This window comes from Phoxinus phoxinus (assembly GCF_949152265.1).
Source record: "Phoxinus phoxinus genome assembly, chromosome: 17".
NCBI lineage: Eukaryota > Metazoa > Chordata > Actinopteri > Cypriniformes > Leuciscidae > Phoxinus > Phoxinus phoxinus.
Genome location: NC_136892.1, coordinates 33,352,706 through 33,365,085, shown reverse-complemented (window position 1 = coordinate 33,365,085; position 12,380 = coordinate 33,352,706).

Sequence of the window (12,380 nt, the reverse complement as noted above, 5' to 3'; positions counted from 1 at the left end):
GTACAGTAATTACTACAGTATCTGCATGTATCCGATGTCTTTATATCGTGTAGTCACACATGAAGTGAACACGCATGCGTTTGTTCTGGTTCTCGTCATTAATTTTACACACACACATTATTATCGAGATGAACATGAGTGTCCGCGTGTGCAGATCATAAAAAATTGAGCTCAAACTTGACCTTTGACCCTTATTTGTAAGTTACTGTATTCGGCCTTTGCATTATCTGCAAAACAATAATGGGCCATACAAAGAAAATACCTTAACTTCTAATATATTGTCCATTTTGACTTTTATAACTCTATACAAACACTTGTATGATAACACTGATAGCCTTAAAATAACATTTAGTGAGTTCTGTCTAGTAAGGCTTAATATTACATCCATAGAATATTACAAAATAAAAAATTATGAGAAGGCTATGGTATTTATTAATCTTTGTTCATGTTAGTTCACAGTGCATAACTAATGTTCACAAACACAACCTTTGATTTTAATAATGTAGTAAATGTTGAAATTAATATTAACTAAGATTAATAAATGCTGTAGAAGTATTGTTCATTATTAGTTCATGTTAACTAGTGAACTCCGTTTCTATGTACACTTGAAATCCTTGTACATTACAAAATATTTAATGTTGCAAGTCAGTGCAAGAGTCTAGTGAGCATTACATTATTTACAGTCAAACTTCTGGCCAAGAACAACATCTGCATATAAAAGCGTCGTCAGTGTAACGGGAGTGTGTTAAACTGGACCAGTAATGAAACCCTGATGACGACTCTGACCCTCGAGCGCAGGAGACTTCAGAAAGATGTGTTTTTTATTCAGATCTATATAAATGATATTTAGTCTTGTGTTAATAATATCAGTCTCAGAGACACGCATGACTCTTAAACACTCTACAGAAGCAGATTACAGACTGACAAACCACTGAACATCACACAGTATATTAATATACACACACACACGTGTCCAGAGAAGCTGAAGTGTGTGTTCCTGCACTATGTGTTCAGACGTGCTTCGGCATGTTGTTGATCGTCCTACATGATGTCAAACATCTCATCTGTGGTTTCTGACGCTTCATGTCAGATGTTTAATATCATCATCAACACTTGTGATTATGCAGTTTTGCAGTCAGTATTCGTCTATTATCTCAAGACCTGATTCTGTCACTCAAATGAACAGTTAGATAAAGTCGAAATGATGACATACTAAATCAATTATGAGATTAAAAATTATGAGTTAAAATCGAAATTGACATACTAAATCAATCATGAGATTAAAAAAGTCAAAATTATGAGTTAAAGTCGAAATTATGACAAACTAAATAAATTATGAGATTAAAAAATCTAAATTATGAGTTAAAGTCGAAATTATGACATACTAAATCAATTATGAGATTTAAAAAGTCAAAATTATCAGTTAAAGTTGAAATGATGACATCAATTATGAGATTAAAAATTAAAAATTACGAGTTAAAGTCGAAATTATGACAAACTAAATAAATTATGAGATTAAAAATTAAAAATGATGAGTTAAAGTCGAAATTATGACATACTAAATCAATTATGAAATTAAAAAGTCAAATTTATGAAATACTAAATTAATTAAGAGATATATGTCCAAGTTATGGCTTTTAAAATCATGATTTCAATTTTTTATGTATGTCCTCGCCCAACATGATGTCAAACATCTCATCTGTGGTTTCTGAAGCTTCATGTCAGATATTTATTAATATAAAACTCGTGATAATGCAGTTTTGCAGTCAGTATTCGTCTATTATCTCAAGACATGATTTTGACACTCAAATGAAGAGTTTTTATATGAGTCTGTAAATGAATAATGAATAAAGAAGCTATAATGCACATGAACATGAACCAAAACTAATGTTCGTAAAGCTTTAGTGAAGCGAGTGAGCGCCCTCTGCTGGCAGATACTGTACTAACACCTCAATATCAGTTATTAAATACAGTTTACTGATGCATTCATGTGTTCAAGCAACAACATTATAAACCATAAACTATAGTGTTGAATCAAATATAGGAGATGAGTTATTGAGCATCAGTCATTTTTTTACTAATAGATTAATGTTTCCTTCCTCTTCTGGAGCAAATGTGTCGAGGATTCGTCACTCGTAACCGCAAGAAACAGTTTAGTGTCAGAGATCAGGACCAACACATCAGAATTATCATGAAACAAAGAAAAATAATCTTCAATTCAAATGGAAAACAAGATTATTTGTCCATTGGCAGATAATTTAGCATGTTTCAATTTAATTTTAGTTTAAAAAAAAATGTATTATCAGAAAACAAGATAGAATTTCTTGTCATTTTACTTCTCTAATAATGCTTCTTGCCCTCTGGGGTATTTCGGGTCAAAAATGCCCCGAAGCGTTTAAATATATATTTAAAAAAAATCGTAGCTTCATCGGAATGGTCCGAAACTTGATGACTTTATTGGTACTTGGTATATGAACACCCAAAACAATTGGGGACAGGATTTGATAAGTCTAAGTGGTCGTAAAAAAAATAGTCACACTCAGGACCTTCGGGTCAAAAATGACCCCCATAGGAAATTAATGGGAAATTGGCAAAAATATGAAAATACAGAGTTTTTTTGTGCATACAATCTACAAATCAGCCAGGATGCAGAAAAAAAGGACTCAACAGTGAAGGGGTTAATCTCTAAAACATCAAGAGTGCAAAACAGACAAAACACACACACAAAAACACACGCACACACAAATGAACGCGTGTCATTTCAAAAGCTAATTTTGGGAAATGTGTGAAATAAAAGCAATTATTAACCAACCAAACAAACAAAAAACTTTACAAAAATAGTCTTTGAGAATCTCTTATTATATATTAAAATCTACAACCTGAAAAAAATAGGGAAATATGTGCAAAAACAACTAGAATTCACAAGCCTTTCTTAAAATATGATATTGCACAATAATTATGCTCACTACATCCACCAGATGGCACCAATCTGACTTAAAAATTTGTTTTCTATAGGCCTAGTCTCTACTTTAACCTGAAATACAGCATTAATAATAAAAAAATAAATAAATATTCAATGGGGGAAAAAATGGATCATAATTATTGCATAAATATTAATTATTATCATCAAATTCTCTCAAAACACCAAAGAAAAAAAGAAAAAATATTATTGAACAAAAATACATTTCATTGATTTTGCTGAAAAAAAAAAAAATCTGAATCCCGCCCTCCTGGGTGTGAGTCATAAATGAAAGACCCTAGCCTAGAGGGTTAATAATCTTTTGACATTTGGACTGGAAACAAGACAAACATACTAAGTAAGATTTTTTTCAGTATAATTATTACATTCATATTTATTAATTTAGCAGACACTTTTATCCAAAGAGACATTTGATACATGATTGAAACAGTTTTATCTCAGAGTTTCTGTCGTGTTTTCCAGCACAAATATCCAAACATTCTTAAATCAAGACACATTTACTGGAGGAGAAGTGGAGTGACTGAAGATATGAAGACTTGTTTAATGAAACTGCCGGTGGAGTTTTTCCTTTGAATAGAGTTTATTTTTCTGGCCATATTGGCAGATATTTGCTCTTGTTTTAAACACAAACTTATTTGAGAAAACAATGATTTCATAGATGTGTGTGTGTAACTGAGATAGTTGAGACTATCGTTATGATTTTGCTTCGTTTAACTTTTAACACACTTTTAAAAACTACATGTCACAAACATTTATTCTTAGTTTCATTATCATGAACTTTTAGTTTTAATGTCTTCCTTTGTTCAGTTTTCCCGCCACTCGTTAGTTGTCATGGTAACTCATGTAATCAGCACAGGTGTTTATCATTAGTTCATTCTCTTGGCTTGTGCTTAAGCTGTGATATTTCCAGTGTTCAGCTTTAGTTAATGCATCATTACATTTCTTCATCAGTATTTGTTGGATTTCCTTCTGAGTTTGTTATTATAAACTTTAACTTAATTTTCTTCAATAATGTGTGAATATGTTTAATAGAGTTTTAAACGGGTCTTAATTCTCCCTCACAATAATGAAGCCCTTAAAGGTCTAAAAATCAGAGCAGAAACTCTTAGATTTATGAAGTTATGGCATTAATGCCGGGCGTACACCAAAGGATTTTCACAGTCCCAGACTAAAGACCGGCAGTCTTAAGGAATCTTACTGAAGTCTCGGCGCGCTCCCGTCGTCTCGATCGTTAAATGTGAGGGGATAATCTGCAGTCGGCGACCCTGATTTATGCCAGTCTTTCTCTAGTCTTTCATATCAAACATGTTTGATATTATCGCAAGTCCTAGCATAGTCATAGTGACGTAAAACAATCAACAACCAATACATTTGTTCTCAGAAAACCGGAAACAAGAAGCCATCAGTCACAACAAAGAAACATGTCGACGGACGTGGAAACACAACGAGCGCCAAGTAACGTTAGGCGAAAATGGACCGTGGATAAAGAGGAGCGCCTTGTTGAGCACGCAAATGCGTCTCTATAGCACGCAGTGTGTTTATCGTGCAATTTATAAGCGAAAATGAGATTTTACGTGGATATGATACGCAGTTTTGCGCGTGCATATGATACGCACTTTATTGCGTGATATACACACGCACCCCACACCACTACTCCTACCCAAGCGTATAATACACACACACCCCACCCTAAACCTACCCATGTGCTATCCATGCGTATACTAGTATGCACGTAAAAACTCATTTTCGCGTATATATTACACGATAAACACACTGCGTGCTGTATAGACGCATTTGGTGTGATCGGGTTGAGCAGCCGTGTCTTTCTGATGTAAACTGCCACTATACCACGACAGAGTGGAAAAAGAAAAGAAGTGGACCGATATTGCCGAAGCCATCGACATGCCTGCATTTAAAATTATACCCTTTCAAGACATTTATTTCAAACTATTGTTCTCATCATATAATGATATAGATTCATAACCCCCATATACAGTCATGTGAAAAAGTTAGGTCATCCTATTAAATAGTCAACTCTTTATTAAGAGATGTTCACATAACAATGTCTAATTAGATTTTTTTCATTCCAGGAAAAGAAAGTGATTTATTGTAATTAAACAATATAAATTAACATATTTTTACTCATCAAACAAAAAATATGCATAAAAATGCCTATTTGAATAGAGGAAAACATTAGTTGTAGTCTTGTAAATAGTGTCACTACAAGATTCAGTGTTTGTAAAATCTTTAGTCTGAGACGGTGAGTCTGTGAAACCAAGTCTTTAGATGTGAGCTGATAATCTTATAAAGTCTTTTCTAAATCTTTTCAAAGTCTTTAGGTGTACAGAAGGCATTAATGTTGATTTCATGGGAAACAATATGTTCTTCCTCAATATTTGTGTCATGTTTCCAATAAAAACAGTGAAACATCTTTAAATCAAGATTCATTTCGAGATCAATTACTGGAGAGCAAATGCAAAATTAGGTCTTGAAAAATGTAAGTGTTTTTATGATTAAACAAGTTACAAATATCTGTCAATGAATGAACAACGAAAACGTCCCTTTGAATTAAGATGATTTTTAGCTCACTGTCAGATATTTATTCTTGTTTTGATCATAAACTCACTTCATTTTGATCAATTTCACCGAAAACAAGACCTCATATTTATATGTCATTTATTTTTATCTCCAGTAAATGTTTCTTGATTTATGAATGTTGTCTGGAAAACACCTTACAACACTGAACACTCATTACTGCCACCATCTGTGTGAACAAACACATTACACACATTATATACGTGTGTGTGTGTGTGTGTGTGTGTGTGTGTGCAGGACAACACTGAACACTCGTGTCCTTCGAGACTGAACTGTTCATTACTGCCACCATCTGTGTGAACACGCACATTACACACATTATATATATATGTGTGTGTGTGTGTGTGTGTGTGTGTGTGTGTGTGTGTGTGTGTGTGTGTGTGTGTGTGTGTGTGTGTGCAGGACAACACTGAACACTCGTGTCCTTCGAGACTGAACTGTTCATTACTGCCACCATCTGTGTGAACACACACATTACACACATTATATATAAATGTGTGTGTGTGTGCAGGACAACACTGAACACTCATTACTGCCACCATCTGTGTGAACACACACATTACACACATTATATATATATGTGTGTGTGTGTGTGCAGGACAACACTGAACACTCATTACTGCCTCCATCTGTGTGAACACACACATTACACACATTATATATATATGTGTGTGTGTGTGTGTGTGTGTGTGTGTGTGTGTGTGTGTGTGTGTGTGTGTGTGCAGGACAACACTGAACACTCGTGTCCTTCGAGACTGAACTGTTCATTACTGCCACCATCTGTGTGAACACACACATTACACACATTATATATAAATGTGTGTGTGTGTGCAGGACAACACTGAACACTCATTACTGCCACCATCTGTGTGAACACACACATTACACACATTATTTTTTATTTTTTATTTAGAAAGTTTAAATTTACAGGGACAGTGCACATTAATAACATTTATGAAAATGTAAATGTGCCAGTTTAGTCTACTTGACTAATTTTCAATTGTAGTCCCTGGGCAGTGTGATGTCAGTTAAAATACATAAAAACATTCAACAATACTTAACATACATTAAAACACATTTCATCAAAAAACACAGTTTCATTAAAACAAGTACAAAAAAATAAAAAACATACGACAGGACAAGGCACGTTTCAGGTGATTTGAGGAGCTATAAAGTATGGGCACACAATTGATTGTCTTTTAGCCATGATTTTATGTTAATTTTGAATGACCAATATGAGTCACAGTCTCTGATAGACGTAGGTAAACTATTCCATGTGTGAGATGCTCTCACAGAAAAAGCTGACTGACCAAAGGCAGTTTTCCTCATTTGTATGACACAATCACCTCTTGCCACAGACCTGGTGTGTCTAGCCACAGTTGTTTTTTGTTTTACAAAAGCATTAAGTGGGGGCGGAGCCAAACCATGTAAAATTTTATAGACAAGACAAATATCTGTAAAAATGATAAGATTGTCCCAGGTCATTAAATTATGTTTTTTTAGGGAGTAACAGTGGTGATAGGTATTTGGCTTTCTGTCAAGCACCTTACAAGCTTGATAATAAAGTAGCTGCACAGGTTTAAGTGTTGTACTGGCCGCTTGTGCCCAGCTGGTCAAACAGTATAACAGATGTGGCATGATCATGGCATTAAAATATATTGTGGCTGCCTTTGTAGTTAGACAATTTCTAATATGACGAAAATTTGCCAAATTGAATTTTACTGTATTTATAACTTTTTAAATTTGTTTTTTAAATGTTAGATTAGAGTCAATTATTATACCTAAATATTTTAAAACCGACACAGTTAACAACTGTTCCCCTGCAATATAAATATTGGGTGTGGAATTATCTGTTGACCTCTTCGTAAAAAACATACAAGCGTTTTTTTTTATATTTAAATGAAGACCGGAATTATTAAGCCATTGCATGACATTGTCCATCATTGCCGTGAGCTTTGATGCTACTTGCTGCTTGGTCAGTGCATGCACATATATGACAGTATCGTCTGCATACATCTGAATCTCAGACTCATTGCATACAGTGGGAAGATCATTTATGTACAGACTAAACAACAGGGGCCCTAAAATTGATCCCTGAGGTACACCAATATCACAACCGATGGCCGACGACACCTCATAATTTATCCTGACCCTTTGATCTCGGTTTTCCAGATAAGACTGCATCCATTTAATAACATTTGGGGCGACATTAAACCTTGAGAGCTTTTTGAGTAAGACACCATGATCCACCGTGTCAAAAGCTTTCTTTAGGTCTAAAAATATGGCCCCAACAACTCCTCCTTTATCTAATTTAGATTTCACATTCTCCAGGAAAAAGCAATTCGCTGTTTCCGTTGAATGATCTAAAACCAAACTGCATAGGATGCAATCTGAAGGGGCTGTTGTTGAGATGACTAGTTAGTTGTTCTACTACATATTTTTCAATTACCTTTGACACGATAGGTACTATGCTGATTGGCCTGTAGTTATAGACCTTTGATGTATCACCTGTTTTGTGGATCGGTGTTATTATAGCAGTCTTCCATGCTTTTGGATAAATTCCTTCATTGATGGATCTATTAATAATATGTGTTAATGGACTAGATAAACTCTCGTTAAACATTTTTAGGAACATTGTGTCCAGTATACATATGTGAACATTATATACATACGTGTGTGTGTGTGTGTGTGTGTGTGTGTGTGTGTGTGTGTGTGTGCAGGACAACACTGAACACTCGTGTCCTTTGAGACTGAACTGTTCATTACTGCCACCATCTGTGTGAACACACACATTACACACATTATATATAAATGTGTGTGTGTGTGTGTGTGTGTGCAGGGCAACACTTACAACACTAACACTTGTGTCCTTCGAGACTGAACTGTTCATTACTGCCACCATCTGTGTGAACACACACATTACACACATTATAGACGTGTGTGTATATATACTGTGTAATGTGTGTGTTCACACAGATGATGGCAGTAATGAACAGTTCAGTCTCAGTGTTGACACATGATGACACACACACACACCTGCAGATTAATCTCAAACTCTTCAGGGAAATATTCTTCTCTCACAGGAAATCCTGTCTGAGTTTTTGTCCTGAAATCAATCTGATAAAGTTCATCATCATCATCATCACAGATCATGAGAAGGTGATTTACATGAAATATTATTCACACTGAAGCTAAATGTGAAATTATGAATGTCTTTAATTGGAGTTGTTTAATTTTTATAACACATATTCTGTACAGAAATAAGTAGATTATTAGGAAAATGTATGTGCGACTCCTTGTAATGCATTCATCACTGATCCATGATTTATGAATATTCTCCAGATAGGAGATTATGGATATTTGATATGAATCATAATCATCTTCATCATCATCAGATGAATCCAGTCTCTGGTAAGAACATTAATTATTCACTTTATTTATTGTTTGTAGTGTTAAAGAACGTGAGAAACCGGTTTATTGTGATGATAAATAATGAATCAATCTGAGAATAATCATAATTCTGTCAGATCCTCAGCCCATGAGCTTCATCAACACACAGAATAAAGCTTTGATTGAGCCGCTAACACACAATTCACTACATTCATAAAACTATTATATATTTAATGAGCGCTTTTATTAAATTTGACATCATGTTTATTCTGCTTGAATGAACTGTCCTGTTCCTGTTTGATTTCTAATAAACTCTTCTGATCTTATTAAAACACATAATGTGGATCATATTCCCTGATCAACTGTAAGATCTGTGCATGTATTTCATTTATTATGATGCTGTAAAATATTAGCATATGGAGATTTAGTAATTCTGCTGTGATCTGTAGAAACACAGTTTTACACGAGCTCTGATGAGGAATATCAGTTTATTTCATAAATGTCTGAATTATTTTATTCATAAATCTGGATTTGGTTTATTTCTGAGATGTTGATGACAGTGACACTGATTTATCTTCACAAACACATGAACGATTATATATCATATTTTCTGGCTAGTTTACTTTATTTTTTTTATAATTAAAAAATAATACATTTTTATTTTTTGAAATATTATATAAATATTTTTGAGTCTTCATTTTCTTTTTTTCCCTACACCAGTTCTTGTTAAAACTCACTAGACATGCTTATTCTGTGCATTATGGGCTCTTTTTGTGTGAAATCATATTTATTTTGTCCATGGATGTGTCTGCCCCCTGATCCCTAAACCTACCAATCTCCAGCCCTTAGATCTGGATCCAACTCCGCCCCCTGGATCTCGTGTGCTGCAGTGAGGTGCTACTGGTGAGTTTTGGAAGTTCATTATTACTCCCATGAAGTCTGTTTTGCAAACTCCCAAAATAAACTCCAGATTCTGGAAGAGGAATCCTTCAAACTGTGAGGATGTGGAGCTGGTCCTTCAGTCACTCTCAGTCTGTCGTCTATAAAGCCCTATATAAAACACTCTGTATTATATTAAACTCCAGCTAGTGATTCTTATTAAGTGTGGATCATTTTTTAGGATTCCTCACCTTACCTAAGTCTCTGAGATCCTGATATCTTGCTCTTCTGGAGACTCCAGGCTGCAGTTCTGGACAATGGTGTTTCTTCATTATTAATCAATATCAAATCATTCTCAGTGTAGTTGCCAATACAGTCCGTGAAGACCCATTATAGCCCACATTAAAGAATAGAACATAAATTAACATAAACCTAAACTTAGTAAAATGTTAAAAACATTTTCACATTTACATTTAGTCATTTAGCAGACGCTTTTATCCAAAGCGACTTACAACTGAGGACTACAGCAAGCGAGTCATCGTGAAGAGGCAAAAATAACGCAAGAAGTGCTCAGAATACAAAGTTCAGACATTGCTCAGAGTAGCATAAGCCAAACAAGGGAGAGAGGGGGGTTAACTCCTCGTTAAAGAGAGTTTTTTTTTTTTTTATGTCAAGTGCTCACGGATTTTTTTCATTTTCATACTCAAACCTTATTATTATTATTTATTTATTTAATCTAAAACTCACTTTTCATAGAATTTCACAGCACTTAAACCATCTTAACACTACAACATTAAACATGGACTCTTTGACATTTGGAAACGGAGTGGTATCAGTTCCTTAAAGGACAAGTTCGGTATTTTACACTTAAAGCCCTGTTTACAGATTGTATCTGATGAAATAGAACGGTTAAGATAAAAATTTGGACACATGCTGCTGTCCCGAGAATTTTAGGTTTATTTAGCTTTTGTGGACCTATTTTGCCAAACGCATCACACCCAGATTCTTCCGTTGAGAGCTTGAATAATAGACACCAGCCCAGTTGGTGGCGATAATGCACCTTTGCCAATTGCAAGCAAACCACGGGCATATACACAGAAGAAGCAGAAGATCGCTGTCTTCATTGAAAGCATTACAAACAGACAGCTAATAATGGGGTGAATTTGTGCAGTTCCGAATTGCGGGAAGATTCGTGGCAAAAGGAACACCACCAAGTGCCTGTAAGCCTTGAGCAGCCGCAGCTTCGGCAACAGGCGTAACACTGGACTCCGTTGTCAACTGCCGTTCAAACTCTGCCTTTCTTTGCAGAAATTCCTCCTCTGAATATTCAGGCTCAAACCTGTATCCCTGTCCATCAAAATCGATCTCAAAACCGACTCATCCTCCCATATAAATGTCTCGGAATCCATTTCTAAGTTGACACAGATAGCTTCGATCTTGTTAAAATGTTTAGATAGCTTAGCCTACGATACCGCGTCCGCGACTGCATAAGACTACAAAAAGCATACAAACAACCCCATTTCCGTTTCCCGCGGCGGAGTAATACCGTAACGTTACCTCACACAGCGAATCCAATACAACTTAATGGAGTTGGACAAAAACTACGATAAAACCTGTTGGAATGCATCTTTTTCAGCGATTTTTGAGTGCACATACCAGTGAACACCCCTGACCACTCGGTGAGTTTCACGTCTTTGTAAACGAATGTTTAATGTGTTTTAGGAAGGAATCTTCCAGTGCACATAGACAACCATTGTGGGGGTGGTTTTTTCTCACAGTGATGAGTAATAATATAACCCAACAATATTCATAATTAAACATGCCTCAACCACCTACATAAACACTTAAAAACAACGTGTTCAAACTGAGTCAAAGAAAAAGTACCGGAAGGACAATGAAATGACCCATCAAACAGAATTAACATTATGATTCGCAGCCCCCTCAAGCAAAGAGACTTTTACTCTGAAACACTGTTCATAAGTTGGATTTGAATTGCCTTTTCTCTATTTTAACATGGAATACTACTTTAATTGAACAATAATTATTATTAACTATTAAAAAAATTATTGCTAATAAAAAGTGTATAAATATTGCATATTAACATAAATCTCCTCCAAAATCTAAATAATAATAAAAAAATATTCTTGAACAAAAATATATAACATTGGTTTCCATGTAAAAATTTCCAGGTGGAGCTGGGGAGGAAGGAGGGTAATTCTCTCCTGAGAAACCCGATCGCTGATGATAATACTGAAGGAGAATATAAATGTATACGGTGATAGTGTCGTATTCCTATAGGTAGATGTGGATCAGCTGAGAGTCACTGATGCGAGCTTGACTAACGTGACCTGCCAGAACTGACACTACGCTTGATATTTATGATTTGACAGACGCTTTTATCCAAAGCGACTTACACTGTAAAAAAAAATCTGTTAAATTTATGGTAAAATACTGTCAGCTGTGATTGCCAGAAATTTACTGTATAAAATACGGCAGCAACATTTTAGGTTTTAAAGACTTAGCTTAAAATTTACAG